The sequence below is a fragment of the Lissotriton helveticus genome, chromosome 5_1 (assembly GCF_964261635.1).
Source record: "Lissotriton helveticus chromosome 5_1, aLisHel1.1, whole genome shotgun sequence".
Taxonomy (NCBI): Eukaryota; Metazoa; Chordata; class Amphibia; order Caudata; family Salamandridae; genus Lissotriton; species Lissotriton helveticus.
Genome location: NC_136065.1, coordinates 2,129,181,120 through 2,129,207,279, shown reverse-complemented (window position 1 = coordinate 2,129,207,279; position 26,160 = coordinate 2,129,181,120). Strand labels below are relative to the sequence as shown.

Sequence of the window (26,160 nt, the reverse complement as noted above, 5' to 3'; positions counted from 1 at the left end):
TGTAGAGGTCACCCTGCTGCAGTGTATTCATCTTAGAGCTGCTGGTACTGCATTGGTCACCTGTAGAGGTCACACTGTTTCATGGAATTCATCTAAGAGCTCCTGATGCTGAAGTGGTCACCTGTAGAGATCACACTGCTGCAGTGTATTCATCTTAGAGCTGCTGGTACTGCATTGGTCACCTGTAGAGGTCACACTGTTTCATGGAATTCATCTAAGAGCTCCTGATGCTGAAGTGGTCACCTGTAGAGGTCACACTGCTGCAGTGTATTCATCTTAGAGCTGCTGGTACTGCATTGGTCACCTGTATAGGTCACACTGTTTCATGGAATTCATCTAAGAGCGCCTGATGCTGAAGTGGTCACCTGTAGAGGTCACCCTGCTGCAGTGTATTCATCTTAGAGCAGCTGGTGCTGCAGTGGTCACCTGTAGAGAGCACACTGCTGCAGTGTATTCATCTTAGAGCTGCTGGTGCTGCAGTGGTCACCTGTAGAGGTCACCCTGCTGCAGTGTATTCATCTTAGAGGTACTGGTGCTGCAGTGGTCACCTGTAGAGGTCACACTGTTTCATGGAATTCATCTAAGAGCTCCTGGTGCTGCAGTGGTCACCTGTAGAGGTCACGCTGCTGCAGTGTATTCATCTTAGAGGTACTGGTGCTGCAGTGGTCACCTGTAGAGGTCACGCTGCTGCAGTGTATTCATCTTAGAGGTACTGGTGCTGCTGTGGTCACCTGTAGAGGTCACCCTGCTGCAGTGTATTCATCTTAGAGCTGCTGGTGCTGCAGTGGTCGCCTGTAGAGGTCACACTGCTGCAGTGTATTCATCTTAGAGCTGCTGGTGCTGCACTGGTCACCTTTAGAGGTCACGCTGCTGCAGTGTATTCATCTTAGATCTGCTGGTGCTGCACTGGTCGCCTGAAGAGGTCACACTGCTGCAGTTTATTAATCTTAGATCTGCTTGTGCTGCAGTGGTCACCTGTAGAGGTCACGCTGCTGCAGTGTATTCATCTTGTAGCTCCTGGTGCTGCAGTGGTCACCTGTAGAGATCACACTGCTGCAGTGTATTCATCTTAGAGCTGCTGGTGCTGCAGTGGTCGCCTGTAGAGGTCACGCTGCCGCAGTTTATTAATCTTAGATCTGCTTGTGCTGCAGTGGTCACCTGTAGAGATCACACTGATGCAGTGTATTTATCTTAAATATCCTGGCACTGCACTGGTCACCTGTAGAGATCACACTGTTTCATGGAATTCATCAAAGAGCTGCTGGTTCTGCAGTGGTCACCTGTAGGGGTCACCCTGCTGCAGTGTATTCATCTTAGAGCTGCTGGTGCTGCAGTGGTCACCTGTGGAGATCACACTGCTGCAGTGTATTCATCTTGTAGATCCTGGCGCTGCACTGGTGTAAATGTAAATTGATACTTGTATAGTGCACTACTCACCCGCAAGGGTCTCAAGGCACTTGTACGAATACCACTGTGGAACCCATCCTGGCTTTCCATGTGAGGTATCCACTCCTGGGCACCCCCAAGGTGGAGGCGAGGCACCCTTAGCGTTGTGGGGCCCGTTGTGGAGATTAAGCAAGCTATTGCCCAGAGTTGCAGAGTGGGACTCCATGATTGGGATAGGCACCGAGGCGAGAATTATCAGGTCCATGGAATTTTTAGCTCAAGACCCGCCGAGGCGGGGAATTGAACCCTGGTCCCGGGCTAGACCTCTGCATCAGGGTCTGCCGCTCTAACCATTGAGCCACACTTCTCCTGGTCACCTGTAGAGGTCACCCTGCTGCAGTGTATTAATCTTAGATCTGCTTGTACTACAGTGGTCACCTGTAGAGGTCACACTGCTGCAGTGTATTCATCTTGTAGCTCCTGGTGCTGCAGTGGTCACCTGTAGAGGTCTTCCTGCTGCAGTGTATTCATCTTGTAGCTCCTGGTGCTGCTGTGGTCACCTGTAGAGGTCACCCTGCTGCAGTGTATTCATCTTGGAGCTGCTGGTGCTGCAGTGGTCGCCTGTAGAGGTCACACTGCTGCAGTGTATTCATCTTGTAGATCCTGGTGCTGCAGTGGCCACCTGTAGAGGTCACCCTGCTGCAGTGTATTCATCTTAGAGCTGCTGGTGCTGCAGTGGTCACCTGTAGAGATCACCCTGCTGCAGTGTATTCATCTTAGAGCTACTGGTGCTGCGCTGGTCACCTGTAGAGGTCACCCTGCTGCAGTGTATTCATCTTGGAGCTGCTGGTGCTGCAGTGGTCACCTGTAGAGATCACCCTGCTGCAGTGTATTCATCTTGTAGCTCCTGGTGTTGCAATGGTCACCTGTAGAGATCGCCCTGCTGCAGTGTATTCATCTTGTAGCTCCTGGTGCTGCAGTGGTCACCTGTAGAGATCATCCTGCTGCAGTGTATTCATCTTGTAGCTCCGGGTGCTGCAGTGGTCACCTGTAGAGATCACCCTGCTGCAGTGTATTCATCTTGTAGCTCCTGGTGCTGCAGTGGTCACCTGTAGAGGTCACACTGCTGCAGTGTATTAATCTTAGAGATGCCGGTGCTGCAGTGGTCACCTGTAGAGGTCACGCTGCTTCAGTGTATTCATTTTACAGCTGCTGGTGCTATAGTGGTCACCTGTAGAGGTCTTCCTGCTGCAGTGTATTCATCTTAGAGCTGCTGGTGCTGCAGTGGTTATGTTATGTTATGTTATGTTAAAATGGCTTTTGTAGAGCGCACGGCTACTCAAAAAGAGTGTCCCGGCGCTTTTAATTAACGAAGGCTGCAGTAAAACTAACATAACACATTAAAAAGAGAGAATTACAGATACAGAGAAAAAAACAACACACACAGGGGGCCTACTGGGAGAATAACCACGTTTTAAGGTCCTTTCTGAAGGCTAATAAACTAGTGGCTCCCCGAAGTGACAGGGGCAGAGAGTTCCACAGTTGGGGCGCCAGCAATCCAAAGGAGCGACCTCCCAGACGTGCTCGCTTCACTCGTGGAACGGTCGCCAGAAGTAAGGATGGTCACCTGTAGAGGTCACCCTGCTACAGTGTATTCATCTTAGAGCTGCTGGTGCTGCAGTGGTCACCTGTAGAGATCACCCTGCTGCAGTGTATTCATCTTAGAGCTGCTGGTGCTATAGTGGTCACCTGTAGAGGTCACCCTGCTGCAGTGTATTCATCTTGTAGCTCCTGGTGCTGCAGTGGTCACCTGTAGAGATCACCCTGCTGCAGTGTATTCATCTTGTAGCTCCTGGTGCTGCAGTGGTCACATGTAGAGATCACACTGCTGCAGTGTATTCATCTTAGAGCTGCTGGTGCTGCTGTGGTCACCTGTAGAGACCACACTGCGGCAGTGTATTTATCTTAAAGCTCATGGTGCTGCAGTGGTCACCTGTAGAGGTCACCCTGCTGCAGTGTATTCATCTTGTAGCTCATGGTGCTGCAGTGGTCACCTGTAGAGGTCACACTGCTGCTGTGTATTCATCCTGTAGCTCCTGGTGCTGCAGTGGTCACTTGTAGAGGTCACACTGCTGCAGTGTATTTATCTTAAATATCCTGGCACTGCACTGGTCACCTGTAGAGATCACACTGTTTCATGGAATTCATCAAAGAGCTGCTGGTTCTGCAGTGGTCACCTGTAGGGGTCACCCTGCTGCAGTGTATTCATCTTAGAGCTGCTGGTGCTGCAGTGCTCACCTGTAGAGGTCACCCTGCTGCAGTGTATTCACCTTCTACCTCCTGGTGCTGCTGTGGTCACCTGTAGAGATCACACTGCTGCTGTGTATTCATCCTGTAGCTCCTGGTGCTGCAGTGGTCACTTGTAGAGATCACACTGCTGCAGTGTATTTATCTTAAATATCCTGGCACTGCACTGGTCACCTGTAGAGATCACACTGTTTCATGGAATTCATCTAAGAGCTGTTGGGTCTGCAGTGGTCACCTGTAGGGGTCACCCTGCTGCAGTGTATTCATCTTAGAGCTGCTGGTGCTGCAGTGGTCACCTGTAGAGGTCACGCTGCTGCAGTACAGATTGAACTTTGGTGCTCACAGTGTTAATGTTGCACATTATTTTGCTTTAGAGCCCACTGTGCCTCATTCCAGAGCATTGACTTGTAGGGAATCGCACTGCTGCAGTTCAGATTTACCTTTGAGGCTTGCAGTGTTGCAGTGAAGCACATTATTCTGCTTTGGAGCTCGTTCATTTACCTTTGAGGATTGCAGTGTTGCAGCGATGCTCTTATTCTGCTTTAAAGCTCGCAGTGCCTCATTCCAGAGTATTAACGTGTAGGGAATCGCACTGATGCAGTGCAGCTTTACCTTTGAGGCTCCCAGTGTCGCAGTGTTGCAGTTATTCTGCCTTAAAGCCCGCAGTGCCTCATTCTAGAGTATTGACAAGTAGAGATTGCACTGCTGCAGGGCAGATTTACCTTTGTGGCTCGCAGTGATGCAGTGATCCACATTATTCTGGTTTAGAGCTCGCAGATTTACCTTTGAGGCTCGCAGTGATGCAAATTATTCTGGTTTAGGGCTTGCAGATTTACCTTTGAGGCTCGCAGTGATGCAGTGATCCACATTATTCTGGTTTAGAGCTCGCACATTTACCTTTGAGGCTCGCAGTGTTGCAGTGGTGCACATTATTCTGGTTTAGAGCTCGCAGATTTGGCACTGCTGCAGTACAGATTTACCTTTGCTGCTCGCAGTGTTGCAGTTATTCTGCCTTAAAGCTCGCAGTGCCTCATTCCAGAGTTTTGGCTTGTAGGGAATCGCACTGCTGCAGTGCAGATTTACCTTTGAGGCTCGCAGTGTTGCAGTGATGCACATTACTCTGGTTGAGAGCTCGCAAATTTACCTGTTAGGCTCGCAGTGTTGCAGTGATTAACATTATTCTGGTTTAGAGCTCGCAGATTTACCTTTGAGGCTCGCAGTGATGCAAATTATTCTGGTTTAGGGCTTGCAGATTTACCTTTGAGGCTCGCAGTGATGCAGTGATGCACATTACTCTGATTGAGAGCTCGCAGATTTACCTTTGAGGCTCGCAGTGTTACAGTGATGCGCATTATTCTGGTTTAGAGCTCGCAGATTTACCTTTGAGGCTCGCAGTGTTGCAGTTATTCTGCCTTAAAGCTCACAGTGCCTCATTCCAGAGTATTGACTTGTAGGGAATGGCACTGCTGCAGTGCAGATTTATATTTGAGGCTTGCAGTAATTAACATTATTCTGGTTTAGAGTTCGCAGATTTACCTTTGAGGCTTGCAGTGTTGCAGTGATGCGGTTATTCTGCCTTAAAGCTCACAGTGCCTCATTCCAGAGTATTGACTTGTAGGGAATGGCACTGCTGCAGTGCAGATTTACCTTTGAGGCTCGCAGTGTTGCAGTGATGCACATTACTCTGGTTGAGAGCTCGCAAATTTACCTGTTAGGCTCGCAGTGTTGCAGTGATTAACATTATTCTGGTTTAGAGTTCGCAGATTTACCTTTGAGGCTTGCAGTGTTGCAGTGATGCGGTTATTCTGCCTTAAAGCTGCAGTTCCTCATTCTAGAGTATTGACTAGTAGAGATTGCACTGCTGCAGTGCAGATTTACCTTTGAGGCTCGCAGTGTTACAGTGATTAACATTATTCTGGTTTAGAGCTCACAGATTTAACTTTGAGACTCGCAGTGAAGCACTTGTTCTTCCTTAAAGCTCGCAGTGCCTCATTCCAGAGTATTGACTTGTTGTATGGAATGGCACTGCTGCAATGCAGATTTACCTTTGAGGCTCGCAGTGAAGCAGTGATTAACATTATTCTGGTTTAGAGCTCGCAGATTTAACTTTGAGACTCGCAGTGAAGCACTTGTTCTTCCTTAAAGCTCGCAGTGCCTCATTCCAGAGTATTGACTTGTTGTATGGAATGGCACTGCTGTAGTGCAGATTTACCTTTGAGGCTTGCATTGATTCAGTGATGCACATTATTCTGGTTTAGAGCTCTCAGATTTACGTTTGAGGCTCGCAGTGAAGCAGTGATTAACATTATTCTGGTTTAGCACTAGCAGATTTAACTTTGAGGCTCGCAGTGTTGCAGGGATTAATATTATTCTGGTTTAGAGCTCGCAGATTTAACTTTGAGGCTCGCAGTGTTGCAGGGATTAATATTATTCTGGTTTAGAGCTCGCATATTTAACTTTGAGGCTCGCAGTGTTGCAGGGATTAATATTATTCTGGTTTAGAGCTCGCAGATTTAACTTTGAGGCTCGCAGTGTTGCAGGGATTAATATTATTCTGGTTTAGAGCTCGCAGATTTACGTTTGAGGCTCGCAGTGAAGCAGTGATTAATATTATTCTGGTTTAGCACTAGCAGATTTAACTTTGAGGCTCGCAGTGTTGCAGGGATTAATATTATTCTGGTTTAGAGCTCGCAGATTTAACTTTGAGGCTTGCAGTGTTGCAGGGATTAATATTATTCTGGTTTAGAGCTCGCAGATTTAACTTTGAGGCTCGCAGTGTTGCAGTGATGCACATTATTCTGTTTTTGAGCTTGCAGTGCCTCATTCCGGAGTATTGACTTGTAGGGAATGACTCTGCTGTAGTGCAGACTTACCTTTGAGGCTTGCAGTGTTGCAGTGATGAATAATATTCTGTTTAGAGCACGCAGATTTACCTTTGAGGCTCGCAGTGTTGCAGTGATGAATAATATTCTGTTTAGAGCACGCAGATTTACCTTTGAGGCTCGCAGTGTTGCAGTGATGAATAATATTCTGTTTAGAGCACGCAGATTTACCTTTGAGGCTCGCAGTGTTGCAGTGATGAATAATATTCTGTTTAGAGCACGCAGATTTACCTTTGAGGCTCGCAGTGATTAACATTATTCTGGTTTCGAGCTCACAGATTTAACTTTGAGGCTCGCAGTGTTGCAGTGATTAATCTAATTCTGGTTTAGAGCACGGTTCACCCTACGTGGGATGGGTATGCCCAGACATGGGTCCCTTGCACACAGTGCCACTGGATTCAAGCTAGCCTGGCTGAAAGGGTAATACACAGAAACCGGTTCAAGGATGCTTGTTTCCGGTCCAATGAGGACCTGCCTTGCAGTACGGTCTGGACTGTTCCCATGAGGCACAGGGTCAAGACTGATTTGCATATGGCTGGTTCTAAACTGGGGAGGCATAGTGAGCATAAGAACAATGGATTTAACCCAGATCTCTTGACTGGGGGTGAATGTATGATTTATTCAGCATTCCGTCCATCATTGATTTGCATAGCAGTGTATCTGGAATATGGGCTTTAACCACCACCCCATTTTAGGTCTCGCCTGAGCCAACGCATGCGCTGTCTGGCGAGACATTTAGTAACTGGGGTTTCAAAGTGATACACAAAGGCTTTTTGCCAGCCTCCAGCGTGCGGTTACACGTGCGTGTAAATGCACTGGCCATCTTGCTTTCTGTAATGGCTCATTAAGCCTTACTGCACGTGAATCCCTTCTTCCACTCCCTCCTCGTCAGCTTCTCTTATTACAAGCTTCCCACGTCGCGCGTTGTTGGATCCATTTCACAGGGAAGCAACTAAATGAAAGAAGGAAAGAGAGGTGGGCTGCTCGGGTGCACCACTCGCAGGCTTGTTTTTTTGGTATAGATTTGTGATTACTTGTTTTGTTGTGCCACTAGGTGAACCCAGTTAATCAGCAATCCTTAACTGACTAAGTTGTGCTTGGTTTGCCGAGTAGTTTGCCTTATCAGAGGCAGTTTAACTACAATGTGTTCCACTCAACTTGTCTAGGTTTGGCCATTTCTGGGGTGTGTTCAGCAGGGGAACTTTCACTACGCCATTTTAGGGCTGATGCTCACTGATGCCCACTTAACACTTCGTGCAGGTGTCTGTCAGCTGTTTTCGATGTTGATACTGATTGTGTAGCCACAAGGGGAGATGAAAAGTTAAATGTTTTCAAAAGGTATGAAACGAGGCTTGAGGAAAACACTCTTCTTTTCAAGGACCTGTTTAATTTTTATATCTTACCAACACGAAGCCAATGTAGAGGTCGCATTTAAAGTTGGTGAATCTGTTGAATCTAAGGTCAAGGGACAATCGATATTTGCCCGGCGGTATCGCCTCTTTAACCCACAAATTATTAATCAATGAAGAGGCAGGCGCTGGAGACGGGAAGGCAGGAAACAAGGTTTATTCTCTCCGGAGGAGAACACAACAATTCAGACAGCAGGTATCGTCATGAGGTGCTCTACCCGCATCTCTGAGGCCTGGCCTCTTATACACAAGTTTATTACTTTATTACATATTACATATTCATGGCAATGCTTTGATGTACGGAAAGACATTCTCGGAACCCCCGCTCCAAGCCCGTTCCCACACACATATACAGCAGAAGTCCCACCCCGGTCACAACAGGTGATGATTATCGCGCAGCTGGACATTCCGCCGATTCATGGAACGTGGGGGTTTGATCGGATCTCATAGGGTGGGGGCTTTGATCGATTCGGGGGTCCTTTGAGGAGGGAAGCTTTCTACTGTACGGGGAGGGGCAATAAACAGTATCGGCAGGGCTAGGTGTCGGCCTGGGAACGGGGAGGACAAACGGGCACACAGGAAAAGGGGGTTTGCATCAAAAGGGCCTGGGACCATGAAAGGAATGAAGGGAGGTGTCGTGCTGGGAACAGGATGGGGTTTTGAGGCAACGCTGCGCTGAAGAGGGGTTTATGACCCAAGGCATGTGTGAGCGGGGGGTTGGTCAGAGTGCGGGCTCTGTGAGGGAGGAGGGCTATGCCGGGGGTCAGTGGCATGAAAAAAGGGTTGTTCTGATCGAGGCACCTAAAATGGCGGGTGCGCACGACAAAAAGTGTGGCATCAGGGGAAGAGGCAAGATGGCGCAGATAATGTTTACCAAACCGTACTAATTTTCCACAAATCTCTAGGAGTGGAGTGAGAGTTTACTTCATTTTTTTTCTTTTCCATCATTTGGGGAAGTTCTACCGCATGCAACAAGCATTAAAAAAAAAAGAATTACCTTGTGTACGGGATGCAATCCTACACCCTCGCTTGTCGCACAGGGTCCTATTGAGCATTGATGGGTCACTTGGCTTTCGGCCACCTCATGCTTGTCTTATTTACCTCTTTTTGTTCAACTGTTGACGTGATGTCTGCTGTGACAGCACAATACTGTCTGATTACTGTATGTCGTTGCACCTTGAAAATGTCAATAAAAATTCAGAAAAAGAGGGTACTGATAAAAAGACTTTAATTACTTTCTGTGGTTATTTTGTTTCGTATTGGCCAGTCTTAGCCATGATGAAAGGTGTATTACTTTAGGAATCCCAGTGATAGCGATCATCACGCCAATCTTGCTGGACATCAAACTCTTGTTCACTAGCTTCGCTGTTGTTTTTGGGAAGGTCTTCCACAAAAATTAGCATTGATCGCACATGTGTGTCCCCCTTCGTTTGCTCCTAGAGGGAGCATGAAAATCTAAAACGGTTGTTAAACTGTACGTGGTAAATGTACTTCCTATAGATTCAGATAATCTTAATCTCACGGACTCGCTCTTTCCCATCTGGAACGGAATCTCACTTCTCAGGCAGGTTAGACCAAAACTGCATTTAAAATAGAAACAAGCATTGGCATAGCCAATAGATCTCGCCTTTGGGACCTTATAAGTGTTTAGCTATGCAACAGTTAATGTTGTTGCAGTAAGGAGTAAGCAGTAAGGATATTGTGCTGCTAACTAAATACTTATAAGGTCCCAAAAGCGAGACCTATTGGCTATGCCAATGCTTGTTTAATTTGGCTCCTTTTACTGTCCTTCCTAAATGCCTGCTTTTCACTGGTTAATATGCTTAGTGGTCCGTCTTGTTCTACTTTTGTAACCTCTCAAGAGGATTGTCCCTGTTACATGTGATTTTACTCTTCATGTTAATTGATGATACTTGAAAAGCACTCATTTCTTTTTGTTGCCCTGCCTCTACGTATGCGTGTTATCTTTACTTCGCGCAGGCTGAAAGGAGTCCAGCTGAATCATTTACTAGTGCTTCCGCTTCATGGCTACCTTGTGTTTTGCACATGCTTCGTGCAACGTTATTTTCTTTATTTACACTTTTACACGCTTCGTGCGATGTTATTTTTATTTCTATAAACATTTTGGAGATGCTCAGCGTGGCGCCGGCTTTATTCTAGGTTCCAGGGCAGGTACTTTGAACGTGGCTTTAGCGACCGGTCCTGGCAATTGAACAGTGTTTGGTGCATACCACTGACTTCATCCACCCGGGCTGCACTGTAGCTTTCAATACGTCACGTTAATGAGGCCCCCTTACAGTCCTTTACTAAGCGACGCTGTGCAGTGCTTCAGTCGGGGACACTAAGCAGTACTTTAGTGAGGGGGCACTGTAAAGTGCTTGTACTTTAGTGAGAGCCGCTCCGTGCAGTGCTTTAGGGAGAGACAGTCCATGCAGTGATTACTGAGGGACACCGTGCTGTGCTTTAATGAAAGACAGTGAGCAGAACTGTAGTGAGGGACACTGCGTGGTGCTTCAATGATGGACACCGTGCAGCAGTGCGCAGGGTTTTAGTGCGAGACACTTCACAGTGCTTCAGTGAGACCCGCTCCATGCAGTGCTTTAGTGAGGGACACTGCGTGGTGCTTCAATGTATTTTATTGATGAACTGCACGATTACTTAAAATCTTTACAGTATAAAAACTTGATGAATTCCCCCCCCCCCTCCCGACGTGCCCCATCCACACATAAAAAGTAAATACCACTTTGGGTTAAAATGCTGACAGTTAAAACTGCGTAGTTGTCCAGAACAGAGTTCTTTTAAAAGGAGGAGAGTATTGGTTACTCCATTGTTCCACAACAGAAGAAGAGAGACACGTGAAAGTTCGATAGAATCAGTTCATGCGCCAAAGCCAGTTGACGATAGATGGATACCTCGTTGGGCCCTTAAACCAACCCAGATTAGATGACTGGTGGCGATCAATTCCAGTTGCTTTGCCTGCACCCTAAAGTAACTGTGGGCTAGCATCACTGGGGCCACCGGTAGAGCGCCGGCCCAATACTTAGAACCCTAGGGATTAGTGGCCATTAAGTGGGAGTCGAGTGCCATTTTTACCTGATGTATGAATTTCCCAACCCTGGCTATCAGACAGGTCGCGGAAACAGAAAGGCACCAGTCCGAGGCGCCTCTACAAGTTCTGTAGCCTAAGTTCCGTAAGGTCGGACGCAGCAAGCGATGACGGTCGTTGACCAACTTTGTGCAGCAACACAGCAAGTGTAGCCAGGATTCTCTGCGATAGTTGCATAGACGGCAGGCTAAGGCGCCATCCGTTCGTGCCCAGTTAGGGTTAAAGTCCGCGATCCTGAGGGCCAAGAGGCGAAAATACAGAATTTTCTTTCTCACGTGGGCGGATACTGGGTCTTGCAGGTATGTTTGGGGTTTACCAGAAATATATGATTTATCCAGGGCCTGAGTTAGTGGGTTTTGCCGAAGGGATGCAAGGTCGAGCCCAAAAGAGATCGTCTGGACTTGGCGCTTAACGGCTTGGGCCCAGGCTGAAAATGGAATTTCGTGCAGGGGCAGGCTCCTCCTCTCGATTTTCAGTGCATCAATGGCTAGTTCCACCTTGGAGTGCCATGGGGAGCCCACTTCACCAAAGATTGTTTTTAGGGAGTACTTTAAGGTGTGTTCTGGCGCTTTCGATACTCTGATATAGAATTTTAACAGGTCCCCCAGTAGTGCCAGCTCTGGTCGCTTAAGGCCTATTTCTAGCCTTAGCCTATTGTTCCTAGCATATCTGGGGCCTGTAGCACCATCTTGTTGGCTTTCGCCTGCATTGACCACTTTGTCAAATGCACCTGGGTAGGCTATATGCCCATACGAGATGGCGGGAATCAATTTTCCCCTTAGCACTGTCAGCATTGGTTCGACTGAGGGACTGGCCAAGCTAAGACTTAAGCGTCTTAACGACAGTATGGTTTTGTCTGTTTTTGATTTAAGCTCCTTCAGGTGTTTGACTGCAGTGGCATTCTCGGAAACCCAGGTGCCCAGGTAGTTGTAGGATGAGGCGGTGACGATGCGGTGCTCCCCCATGGACCATGAAGCTTCTTTTTTATGGGGGTATTTGCCAAAGATGACGATCTTAGTCTTGCCCCCGTTGATCCGTAGGTCATTTGCCTTATTATATGTGGCAAGGCAGCTTAAGGCTCTTTGGAGCCCCACCCTGGTGTGATCCATGACCACGTGTCGTCTGCATACTGGAGCGTACCCAATACGAGCTTCCCCAATCTTGGGGGTGCTAAGTTGGCATCTTTCAGGGCTGTCCCCATGTCCGCAGTATACAAGTTGAAAAGCATGGGGGCCAAGACGCACCCCTGCTTAAGGCCAGCGTTGGTGTTGATTCTTGCAGTTGTTATTGTGGGACTTAGTTTCACCTTGACCCAGGTCCCCTCATAGAGCGCTTTTATTGCTTTTAGTAGGACTTGGGGTAGCCCCCAGGAATCAAGTTTTGCCCAGAGCCGACCTCTGTTCACTCGATCAAAGGCTGTAGAGTAGTCTATGAAACAGCAAAACAGAGGCGGCTTATTCCTCGTGTTGGCCTTCTTCGCGAGGTAGGAAAGGGCTATGATGTTGTCGAGGGTGGAGCTATTGGCCCTAAAGCCGGTCTGTGTGGGCGGGAGAATGCCGTTCTTGTCCACCCAATCCTCCAGATCCCTTAGAAGAAGGCGAGCGTATATCTTTGCTTCTATGTCGAGGAGAGCTATAAGCCTGTAATTGGCCGGGTTCGTGTGATCCCCCTTTTTGTGAATAGGGAATAGGATTGAGCCTTTCCAGGAGGTTGGCAGAATTGCGGTGGCAGAAGAGTGGTTGAATAAAGGAGTAAGTCTGGATACAAAAAAGGCTGAGGCTGTTTTGAAGACCTGGGCCGGACTCCCATTTGGGCCTGGCGCGCCATCGGTTCTAACGGCCTTGATGCACTTTAGGACTTCCGCCTCTGTGAACTTTCCGGGCCGGGTCGAGCTTTGGCCTTCTGTCGGGGAGCTTTCGGGTTCAATTGTTGCAGCCGCCACCTTGGACCACGCCAGGCTTCCGGGGGATGGGCTGGTTTGGCTCACAGGTGTACAGCCCCTTGGCATACAGTTCCCACACTTTCCCGGCAACACTGTTTTCCTTGTGCACGCCTCTGGGGGTCAGACTATTGATAAAGCGCCAAAGCTTGCTGTTGTTGTTTCCCTTAATTAAGGAAAACACGGCAGCCAATTTTGTTCGGTCTGCAGTCTTTTATGCTCCCAGACTTTCTTTTTGTAGTCAGTTCGCAAAGTGGCAATGGAGTGCCTCCCTGGCAAATGAGTGCCTTTCTTTAGTGCCCTAATTGCCTTGTTGAGAGCACGCTTACTCTGTATCAGGCACCGTGATTTTGAACGGCGAGACCCAGTATGGAATTGGCCGCTTCTTGGATGGTGATTGTTGCCCAGAGATTTCAATATGTCGGAGGTCAGTGTTTCCCAGAGGTGTGTGATGTTCACAGTGTGAGCTGGGTTTGGTTCTTCCTCCCTTCTGGCTACATAATCTGACAGTCTATGGCTGAGATTGGTTGACCATTTTATTCTTTTAAGGACTTTATGATGTTCTTCGGCCGTGGTGGTTCCAATGACTTCTTGTAATTCCACTTGTTCCCGCGCCAGATTGAATGTGGCGCGGAGGGGTGCTTCAATGATGGACACCGTGCAACAGTGTGCAGGGCTTTAGTGCGAGACACTTCACAGTGCTTCAGTGAGACCCGCTCCATGCAGTGCTTTAGTGAGGACCACTGTGTAGTGCTTTAGGCAGGGAGGCTTTTTATACATTTTAAAAAACATTTTGGAGATGCTCAGCAGCTGCCACGCGTTCTGTTCCTTTGCGCTATGCTATTTTTCTTTATTTAAACTTTTACATGCTTTGCCCTATGTTGCTTTAATTTTTTTAAACATTCTGGAAATGCACTGTGCGGTGCCAGATTTATTTTAGCTTCCAGTGCAGGTTGCTTTGAATGTGGCTGTAGCGAGCCGCGCGTGCAATTGAACAGTGTTTGGTGCAATAAACTGACTTCAGCCACCTGGACTGTACTGTAGCTTTGAATACATCACTGCGCCGATGCCATCAGGGAACTGACGCCTCAACTTCAGAGGGCTATCCTTTTCCTTTCAATTGGACTCCTCGTTTAAAGCCCCTACGTGTAAGGTCAGAGTTCAAACCTTTCAGGTCTGCTACTTTTACTTTTTATTCTTATGTCACACAGGCCTAAATGTACAGTAAAGACACAAACAAAATATGACGCATATGCTTGAATAATTTGTAGTCCTGACTAACGCTTGTCTATGGATTAGACGCTCGGTTTAAAGCACTACAAAAAAAACCTATCATTTACAACACCAATAGCTCTAACTTTAACAAATGTGAAACCGATTGCATTGCAAATGCTTGTTCTTACTTTTTAGAAAGGCCGGCTTAAGCTAATTAGGTGTTTTAAAGCATTGAATTTGTTCATCAAAATGACGTCACAAGTAGATTAAAGTAGTTGGAATGAGTAAAAAAAATTATTAAATATGCATGCATTTTTATTGTTCTCTGGCATCTACGTAGCGCAGTAAGTCATTACTGTGACATCACCAAGCTCCTGGGGTGATAGTCCAGATCGTTTGATCATTATTTGATTGATTTGGCTCTACTTCACTTTTAATTACTACTCACAACTTTAAAAGACTTAAGTTACTTTCATTTATACTGTTGATGCTTTTTTAACCATCAATCTAGATTTTATCTTTTCAGTCTGATTTAGCGACCAGAAAGAGTAGTTTTGTAATGTTCCCTTTCCCCTTCCTCTGTAGACATCATTGGCATGTCAAAGGCTTGCTCGGTGAATATTTCTTTTCCTGATATTTTGAAGCCTGGCACCCAGTGCCACTGGCCCTGATTCTGCCCACGTCTGCTGGTCAGGGGATCCATCTCACCGCTGCTGACTCCACAGCGTGGACTCACCAAAGAATGGTCCTGGTTCAGAGGCGGTGATGTGCTTGGCATGCAGGAAGGAGGGTGAGTCCGGTTGGCCTAGGACCATGTGATGACACGGCCACATTAGCACTGAAAGGGTTCTGCTGGTGACTGGCTGCTGTCGCAGAGTCCAGGGAAGGCTTCATAGGAAGGATTACAATAGTGGAGAGGACCAGAGATGCAAGATGGAGGTCAGGCTTGCCACCTTTTGTCTTGTGTTTGCCGCACTCGGACTGTTGCAGTGGTTTTCCCCAGTTCTAACCAAGGTGGTCGTCAATACAGTTTGATACCAGAGTTTCCCTGTCCAAGACTGTTCGATCATTTTCCTGTAAAAGCATTTTAATTCCTCTTTGTAAATAAGCGGGCTTGGACCTCATTTATAAGAAGTGAAGTATTGAATAAGAGTTTGTCTGCTTCTAAGTGTCTTGGATTGTCTTGCGAGATTGAGTTTGCGTTGAGTGGCTGTCACCTCTCGGTAGTTTTAGTTAGGGCAGCTTTTGCGTAGTTAACCCCTCCCATGCTCATGACGAGTTCAGCTCGTCATGAGTCACGGTTCCCGTGTGCTCATGACGAGCTGAGCTCGTCATGAACTTTAGAACGCTCGCACGCTGGGCAAATTCCCCTGCTGTGCGAGCGTTCTAAAGAAACAGGTGTGGTCATGACGAGCTCAGCTCGTCATGAGCACCTGGGCGCTGCGCGCACCCCCCCTATCCCCAGCACAGCGGGGGAATGTGGCTAGCAGACAAGGCGTTAAATCGTTTTTTTGTTTTCCAATAACTTTGGCGCTGCCAGACAAATCTTCCTGAAACTTTCCCAAAACATGTATCCACCTCAGCACCTTCCTGGAAAGTTTTGCTGTGATCCTTCAAGAGGGGGCAGAGAAAAGAAGGGGGGTCCCAAAACCCATGCAATTTCCCATTGAGGAAATAAACCGCAATACAGCAAAAACTGCTGAGCAGAATTACACCAAATTTGGCAGAATTCTCCATCTTGGTCCAGAACTGTGCCTTTTGTGATATGGTGTAAATCCGTTATGTAGTTTTTGAGAAGTTAAGGTTCAAAATGTATGTATACATCACGCCACAGAGGATCTGCGTATTCAGCAGATCCAAAGATTTGATTAGAATGGCTCCAATCGCATCAACAAAGATTTGGCTGCAGCAGCTGTTGAAGTGCAGTAAAGAAAAGTGTGGGAATTGTGATGCTGCACGCAGTGGGGGGGGGGAGGTAGATGAGCCTGGGGACCTAGTCAAGAGCGTGGCTAAAACAAACTATTGATAACTTGTTTGATCTTTCACTTTCAGTTAGCTGCATTTAAAATAACACGCAGCTTAAATGAAAAAGTTAAGAAAGTTATGTTGATCAGTAGGAAACGCACTATTGTACACTATGAAACCTTGTTGGTGCTCTGCAGCGGTCTGTGTGTGTGTGAGATCACCCAAGTCTACCTGGGTGACTTTAATCTCCACTGGAACGATCAGAAAGACACAGTGGTGAATAGTCTCAAAACTTTCCTTAATGCGCTTGACCTCACCCAAATATGCGATAGACCAACACACGACAAAGGCTCGATACTCGATCTCATCATCGCCAAAGAGGACTCTACCCAACTGGAGGCGATCCAACCCTGCGACTGGTCAGATCACCACATTATCACCTTCTTTATCAACGAAAAAGTTAAACCTAACCCGGCTCAACCCACCAAGTCCAAAACCTGGAAAAGGGACATGAAGAATCTTAACCCCACTACCCTGCCTCCCCACATCGGCAGTCTCCTCCTTCCCCCTTCAGGTGCCTCGGATGTTCAATCACTGACCGACCACTACCTTGACTCTATGAATTCAATAGTCAATGAAGTCGCCCCATTGCAACTGAAGAGTCTCCACCAAAATTTCTAACCCCTGGTATGACGGCAGACTCAATGACAACAGGCCTACTATGCGAATGGCAGAGCGTACCTGGAGATCTGACCCCTCATCACTGCATCTAAAAACGCTTAAGAACAAGAGAAATGCCTACTTTAGGAAAATAAAGCGCACAAAGTCGGACTTCTTTAGCCGCCAGCTGGACCAAGCAAAAAACAGGCCAAGAAAACTGTTCGAACTAATCAAGACTCAAACAAAGACACAACCCTTACAATCAAACAGCACAACAAGCGACACCCCACACTGTGAAGCCTTCTCTGCTTTCTTTAAGCTAAAGACCGACAACATAAGAAATGACCTCATCATGGATGTAAGCCGATTCCCCAACCACACCAGAATGTCTAACATTCAACCTAAAAACAAGGCATCATGGCTGTACTTCGACACCTACTCGGAAGAAGCAATACACAAACTGCTCTGCACCTTGAAGCCCTCTAATCACCTCACAGACCCCCTACCTGCTAATGCTGTAAAAGACTTCATCCCCTTGCTCCTCCCTCTTTGGACCAAAATCATCAACAGCTCCCTTCAACAAGGTCTCATTCCAGACTCCCTCAAGGTGGGGCAAGTCACGCCTATACTCAAGAAACCCACAGCTGACCCGTCTGACCTGAACAACTACCGTCCTATCACCAATATCCCCACCCTGGCCAAACTGCTGGAGAAATGTGTCCAACTCCAACTAACAAAACACATTGACCAATTTGACCTCCTCAACCCTCATCAATCAGGCTTCCGAGCGAAACATAGCACGGAAACAGCTATGACACACATAATTGATGACGCCCTCCAAATCCTTGATCGCAATGAGTCCTGCCTCCTCATCCTTCTTGACCTCTCTTCAGCATTTGACACGGTCAAACATGAGAACTTACTGGAGCTGCTAAGCACTAGAATGGGTCTATCGGGAACTGTTCTCAAATGATTTTCTTCCTTCCTTCATAACCGGTCTCAGAAGTTCAAGATCGACAATGTGCTATCTACACCTGTGCCTGCAGATCTAGGTGTTCCACAAGGATCCTCCCTCTCCCCCACACTGTTCAACCTCGTCATGGAACCGCTCGCCACCTTGCTCCAAGCATCCAATGTTCAATTCCATATGTACGCCGATGACACACAACTTTACCTAAAGCTACAATCCCCGGAAGATATCAAACTTCTGAATTCCACACTTAGTAACACTCAATCTTGGTTGGCCAATAATCACCTCAAACTAAATGCTCTGAAAACTGAGTTCCTACTCATCTCACCCCCGGCGAAAATTTCCACCACCCAAACCTGGCTCAATAACCTAACAGCACTCAATGTCCAACCTACCATCGTGGATTCTGCGAAATCCCTAGGCATCACACTCGACGCCAAGCTCAACATGCAACAGCACGTTAGCAAAGCCACAAAAGGAGCTAATTTCCAAAACAACACACTGAGGAAACTTAAACCCTTCCTCCCTGCCAAAGACTTCCAAACTGCTGTACAAGCTTTAGTCATCCCTCGCATAGACTACGGAATTGTGGCCCTCAGCGGACTCCCGCTATCCACAACAGCACCCCTAAGAGCCTCCCTGAACGCTGCCGCGAGACTCATTACTGGCTCAAGAAAACATTCGCATATATCCCCAGACTTAAAGTCTCTAAAATGGCTGCCTTTTGAAGCCAGAATACAGCTAAAAATTGCAGTTATGACACACTCGGCCATGCACCACAATGCACCCAACTACCTCGCTCAAAAGTTGTCTATATCAGGAGGGTCGAGATCCAATAGAAGTACAAAAAATCTACTCCTGAAACCTCGTAGATTCCGGAAAGAAAAAACATACAAGCGCTCCTTCTCAGGAATGGCACCCAGGATCTGGAATGCGCTCCCTCCTGAAACCAGGCGTATCTCCTCCACTGCACTCTTCAAGAAAGAGGTGAAAACAATCCTTCTGGCCAAGATCTCCTGAACTTTATAGGTGCTGGATCTGAGACTCTGCATCGCTTTGTATCACTGATCACCTTGTCCTTTGGCACTATACTCCTACTTGATGGTGACACTACTTCGCTACTCTCTTACTACCGATCAATATATGATACACTTTGGTTTATTGAATCACCCTCCCGATGCCCCCACCCAGTGCTCTCTCTATCCTAAGAAATTGGTATAAGCCATCCACACACCCAAGGTTTACCTGAACCCTTCTGTAGTGGGATCAATGACTTGTGCCGTCTTATATTACTTGTTTACCTGATTGTATATTGATATGTTTCTGTACATTACTGTTATCCTACTATGTTAGTGATTATTATACTGCTCCCATTATCTTTGTTCATTCCTGCTGCCCCTACCCCTGTCTCTGTGAAGCGCTCTGATATCTGTAAGGATCTTGTTCGCGCTATATAAAACTTTGAATAAATAAACCAGAGAGCCACAGAATTGAAACCTGGATGGTGCAGTGGACAATAGTGACTTGTGTATGTTAGGTGATGTGAGGTCATTCTGTGATGGGAAGCACTGTGAATATGTCAGTCATTATTTGAAACTTGTATTAGACACGTTATAAGATAGGTTGCGACAGAAGCTAAACATTTCTCCCCCACATCAGCAGCTCTGATTTAATAAAGAAAAGACAAAAAAAGACTCCTGAAAGTATTAAATCTTAGCTCCAGGAGCTGCTTTCTTAACCTTTTCGGTGCTCATGACGAGCTGAGCTCGTCATGACCCACGGCGCTCCGGTGCTCATGACGAGCTCAGCTCGTCATGGCCCGTGGAACGCTCAGGTGCGGGGAGAATTCCCCTGCTGTGCTGAGCGTTCCCCGGGAGCCAATGCACATGTGACGAGCTCAGCTCGTCATGAGCACCGGAGCGCCGTAGCTCATGACGAGCTCAGCTCGTCATGGCCCGTGGAACGCTCAGGTGCGGGGAGAATTCCCCCGCTGTGCTGAGCGTTCCCCGGGAGCCAATGCACATGTGACGAGCTCAGCTCGTCATGAGCATGCAGGCGCTGTGAGCGCATCCCCTCCCCCCCAGCACAGCGGGGGAATAACCCCGCAGCGAAAGGGTTGAAAGTGTGAGAGGAGGCACGCACCTTTTACCTGAGCCTCTGTGAGGCCCGGGGACCCCTTCCTCCAGGGCCACTGTGTTTTGATTTTTGGGAAGGGTGTCATGCCCCTCTCCCTGGCTGGCGATCGGTCCAGGGGACTCTTCCCCTTCTGCCCGATATTATGCAGTGCTCAGGGAAACCCATCCTCCGGTACACTGGTGTTCCCGGCCCGGGAGAACGTGGATAGAGACTATAATCTTTATTCCCTGCCCACGTTCTCCCGGGCAGGGAACACAACTTTGCTCCCTCCGGGAATAGCATAGAAAATAAGAAAACTTGCGCCCTGGCCATGCACTGCTAGTAACCTCCTATAGTACATCACTCGTGATCTGTCCTGTGACCTCCCTGATAACGTGACTGCAAAATCCGAAATGACCATGATGACACTGCATGGCAAAGGTGTGAGTTATATTCACTTTAGGGTATTGGTTTTAGTAACTTGAGGTAACTTTAACTGGTGAATTTCAGTGGTTTTGCTAGTTTAAAACTATGTTTTAACTGACATTTTGACCCAACTATAACTTTCCTTTGAAAAGGCGTTTTTAAATTGGCTGTTACTTCTGATTCCGTAGGGGGTATTGTGTCCCAGTTGACAATTTGCCCGGCCTTATCAGCTAAGGTCTTCATGCCAATTTTTAAGCAGGGAAAATAAAGTGAAGGGGTGGGCAGTGTGGGGGGCTTGGAAAATAAATATTTTCCCTTTTTAGCGCTCGTTGGAAATTGAGTTGAACAGGTTTACATCAAATCCAGCTTGAATGCAAACATTACTCAGAGACGTGTTTGTTTGCAAATCCAATCTGTAGCTTTTTGAGATCTAAACATTGAAAAATGTTGCTCAGTGGGCTTTAAAGGGTTAACCATTTGTGTATTTGTGCCTTTTAAAATCCTGAGTCGTGATTTATGACTCTTGTCATTCTGTTTTTTATTTGTTTTATTTTTATGAATATGATTGGCTGGAGAAGGTTCTGAAATGTTTTTTTCCTGCCATCTTTAAAATCTCAAATCAATTTTGATTTGTGATTTTGTGATGTTGAAACAATGTTTCCACTGTCTTGGGGGACCACCCTCAGGGGTGTCTGATTTCAGCGGATTGTGGGAGGTACCCAAGAGCATGGAACAGTGAATGGACACTGGGGGGGGGGGGAAACAACAGAAAACCCAGCAGTCAATTCACGAATCAAAAAAAGTGATCCCAAGACGCCTTTTAAGTGCTGAATTCGACTGCCATTTTGTTTATTGACTTGGGGCTTAAATCGGTTAAAAACCAACAAAAAAAACAATCATTTGCAGAGCAATTGGTCTCGCCTTTGGGACCTTATTAGGTCTCGCCTGTCGATGCCATGCGCATCGAGCAAGCGAGACTATGGGGGCTCATCCACTCTTTATCCAACTTGCAAGGAATCGTGGCGATTCCTTGCAGTGCCCGTGACTTTTAAGCTCAATGCGCATGCGCATTGAGCTTAAAAGCGCGTGCACATGCCCCCAGCCGCCTGCCTTGCCTACTCTCCCGCCCCCTCACTTCTTGATTGCACGGCTGCTAGGCTGTGCCTCCCCTACTCTCCTCCTCCTACTCTGTCTGTTCCCGCACTCCTCCCACACCCCCGCTCCGCCCCCTCCCCTGCCTGCCATGTCGCGTCGCATTTCTCCTCCCCCCTCCCCCCAGCCGCCTGCCTTGCCTACTCTCCCGCCCCCTCACTTCTTGATTGCACGGCCGCTAGGCCGTGCCTCCCCTACTCTCCTCCTCCTACTCTCCTCCCCTCGCCGTCTGTTCGATAGCCATTGTTTTGTATTTCCTATTTGACATTTTTTTTTTTACCAAGCCGGTTTGGGGCGTTAGAACATAAAATCAACCTGGCAATGTTTGCGCACTTTACAAAAAGGCGTTCAATAATCCCGATTGCAAAGTCTACCTCGTAACCCCCAAATCTCTGAGGTTGACGCCCTCCTCGCGCCCCGGCTTGCTCCTGGTGAAGAAGGTATGTCTCCCGCACCTTTCATGGGCTCCAAGCAGACTGGTAGCACGTGCATGGCTTTTGGCACGGCAGTCTGCTAAGTGACTCAATGCAACACTTGTTTGAAATCCGCAGGAACTTGGCACCAAGAGTGTTGTTTATGCGCGCGATTTGCTCGACTTGAGGAATCGAGCGGCTGAGCTCTCACTGTTTCACTTGTGTCCTGGGCGGAAAGCAAGAACGGTTATATAATTCAGCAGATGGTTTAAACTTTCATAACGTTTCTTCCTTTTGGTTTTTCCATGTCCCCCTTTCTCTAATGAGAACAGATCGGAAAAAAAGGCTTCTTGCTATGCGGCTGGTTCCTCTTGCCCGTGTTTTGAAATGTATGCTTTCTGAAGAGATTTCTGGAGGCCATGGGGTTCCATTATGAAGCAATCATTTCTCAATTGTTAGCAAACTACACATAACTAGAGCAGCCCTTCTGCCAGTAGGAACCGGGACATATAATATATAAAACAATGGTTTAGCCTCCCCTACTCTCCTCCTCCTACTCTCCTCCCCTCGCCCTCTGTTCCCGCACTCCTCCCACACATTAGAAATGCAATAGCCAGTCAACTAGCCCTTTCAGCGTCATGTGACCAGCGCGCCCCATTCAGCTTTGCTGGTGTCGTATCACATGACCCAGGCATGGCCAGTCGTCAGGTTGCACCGCCCTTTGGTTCCCGAGCATGCTGTTCTCGGCCTTCTCCAACATTAACCAAATCGGCAGCGGCCTCCTCGACCGCCCACTCATTCCCGGCCATTCAGCTCAGCTGTTTACATTGCCAAATGTCTTCACAACATCTGCAGCAGCTCGGCTAAAAAAAGCAGGAAAAATCCACAACACCCCCTTCGCCAACCAACTAAATACATCGCAACACCTGGCAAACCTTTTTCTGTACCCTGCTGCTTAACACCCTCTCCCCCGCTCCGCCCCCTCCCCGCCATGTCGCATTTCTCCTCCCCCCTCCCCACAGCAATGCCCTCCTAACAACACACAGTGCTCCCTGATGCAACGTAATTATCCGTCATATTAGGAGTACTTTGTTAGCTAACAAGATGGTTGTACTGAACCCCTCACCCTCACCCTAACTCACCCTCACTCACCCTCACTCACCCTCACTCACCCTCACTCACCCTCACTCACCCTCACTCACCCTCAACCCCTCACCCTCACTCACCCTCAACCCCTCACCCTCACTCACCCTCAACCCCTCACCCTCAACCCCTCACTCTCACTCATCCTCACTCACCCTCAACCCCTCACCCTCACTCACCCTCACCCACCCTCAACACCTCACCCTCTCACCCTCACCCTCAACCCCTCACCCTCAATCCCTCACCCTCACTCACCCTCACCCTCACCCTCACTCACCCTCAACCCCTCACCCTCACTCACCCTCAACCCCTCACCCTCACTCACCCTCAACCCCTCACCCTCACTCACCCACCCTGACCCTCACTCAACCCCTCACCCTGACTCACCCTCACTCACCCTCACTCCCCCTCACTCCCCCTCACTCCCCCTAACTCACCCTCACTCACCCTCACTCACCCTCAACCCCTCACCCACCCTCACTCACCCTCAACCCCTCACCCTCACTCACACTCACTCACCCTCACTCACCCTCACTCAGCGCAACCACAGCATCATTTAATAAACTTTACGCTATTGGCAATATAAAATAAAATCCACGTATTAATTATTAATTGTTTTTTAAAGCCATTGATTTTTTTTATATCAACACATATAAGTCACATATAAGTCCCGTTAATACAAAACATGTTGCTTTACAAATGCTAGAGGTGTCACATTTACAAAAATTATAACTATTGGCTTTGTAAAGAAGAAAGCTATTAATTTAGCTATTTAGAAAAAACAACACATAAATACAAAAAAAAAAAAAAAATAACACCTATAGCTCAAACTTTACTACTGCGAGATCTATTGCATTTCCAATGCTTGTTTTTATTTATCTATGCAGCGCATTAGCCTGGGTACTGAAACATCTAATGTTCATTAACACGGAGGGAAAGTAAGCACCAAACTGCGTGACACAAGGTATCGGAACATTGAGAGAAATGTTTCCTTTCAGTGGGAAATGGTATAGTCCAAAGCCCTGTTTTAATATAAAATAAGGGCTTTCGGTGGTAATATCACTGAAAATACAAGATTTAAAAAAAATACTATTGTCTACCGGTGCTCGTGGAAGACCATTTCTATGGACTGGAATCTAGAGAATGCTAAAGTGATTCTGGTATTTTACTGAACTCTGCTGTTTGCTTGTTTTCTATCAAGAAAGTTAAATAGAGGCAGTTGCCAGAAAAATTACTAAAAAAAGAAAGTCCCTCAACAGAAGCAATTCTGGTATTTTACTGACCTCTGCTGGTCGCTTTCTATCAAGACAGTTAAATAGAGGCAGTTGAACAGAAAAAACGTCCCTGAGCGGAAGCAGACAAGTCCTAGGGCTGATCTCCAGAGCCCAAAAAGTACATACACAAATAAGTATATACTAAAGTGTTGGAAAGGCGACCCCCAGGGGAGACAGAAGGTGTCTGACTGTCAGCCCCGAGGCCCACCTCTCTGTATGGAATAGGCCGAGCGCCGTAGGGAGGCCTCCTGGGCGAGGCCCCTCTCCTACAATCGTACCAGCAGAGCAATCACACTACTTACAGATAGACACCACACAGGAAGGATGTTCACAAGAATCTTTATATAAGTTTTCAAAGCAAGTTCTTGGCAGGGTAGCGGCAAGGATCGAGGGATCCGTAATGTCGTGGTCTCGGGGGAAAGGGGGTAGCGGGACAGTCTCGGCACCCACTGGTGCGTGGATAGTTCAAGGGTTCAGGCCGCGACAGCGTCAGCAGGACCTCGGAGGTGGTTCAGCTTGGACAGGCCGCGTCAGCGTCAGCAGGGCCTCGAAGATAGTTCAGCTTGGACAGGCCGCGACAGTGTCAGCAGGGCCGCGAAGGTGGTTCAGCTTGGACAGGCCGCGACGGCGTCAGCAGGGCCTCGAAGATAGTTCAGCTTGGACAGGCCGCGACAGCGTCAGCAGGGCCTCGAAGATAGTTCAGCTTGGACAGGCCGCGACAGCGTCAGCAGGGCCTCGAAGATAGTTCCAGGTGCAGGAGTTACGATCAGGATCAGCCGCGACGAGGTCAGCAGGGCTTCGACTCCAGATACAACTGCTGTCTTGATCCGGGGCTGGCCCAGATATAGGACTGGAGGGCTTTGATGTCCGGACCCTCGCGCCTGGGGGTCAGAGGGACCGGGATGACGGTGTCCAGACACCCAGCAGGGGGGCGGAGCCAGCGCCCAGGGAGCCGGGAGAGTGATCGATACCAGGCGTCCGGGGCGGTGGCAGGCCCATCGAGACTCTCCTCCTCCGGGGTCTGGTCGAGTGGCCACTTTACCACCTGGGAGGATCCTGGTGCCTCGATGTCTGGGCTTCGCTGGGGTCGGGCCCGGGATGGCTGCGGCCACGTGTTCCGGGCGTGAGGGACCCAAGATGGAGTCGGGCCGGAAAGGGTGGCCTGGTCAGGGTGCCAGGCTGGCAGCGTTGGCGAGCAGGTCCTGCCGGGGTACCAGGGAGGGGGAGAGCTGTAGGTGGCCCGGGAGGCTGCTCGCGCCGATGGTTCGTGGAGGTGCGTGTCAAGGGGGTCGATAGCCGGTGAATGGAGGGCCGATGTCGTCCCGGGCCCTCCATGCAGACGGGGCCGGACCACGCCACGAGGCCGTGTCCAACACACGTCCCCTCCAGCTGAAGGCGGGGAGAGTCACCCATCTTCCTGGGGGCTCTCTTCGTCGAGGCGGAAAAATCGGGACAGGCCGTCAGCGTTGGCGTGGTCACTGCCAGGGCGATGCTCCACAGTGAAATCCATGCCTTGGAGGGAGATGGACCATCGCAGCAGTTTGGGATTTTCGCCACGCATGTGCATCAGCCACCTTAGGGGCCGGTGGTCAGTCTGCACCCGGAAGTGGGTGCCGAAGAGGTAGGGCCTGAGTTTCTTGAGGGCCCACACCACAGCGAAGGCTTCTCTCTCGATGGTGCTCCATCGCTGCTCTCGGGCCAGCAGCCGCCGGCTGATGAAGGCCACAGGATGGTCAGTTCCCGCGGAGTCCATTTGTGATAGGACCGCCCCGATGCCGTGCTCCGAGGCATCGGTCTG

The 26,160-nt window shown here is 48.4% G+C and overlaps 1 protein-coding gene across 4 annotated transcripts in view; it reads left to right on the top strand.

Moving 5' to 3' along the window:
• Positions 1-26,160, top strand: part of ABL1 (ABL proto-oncogene 1, non-receptor tyrosine kinase) — a 255,023-nt gene that overhangs the window by 102,061 nt on the left and 126,802 nt on the right. The window lies entirely within an intron of this gene.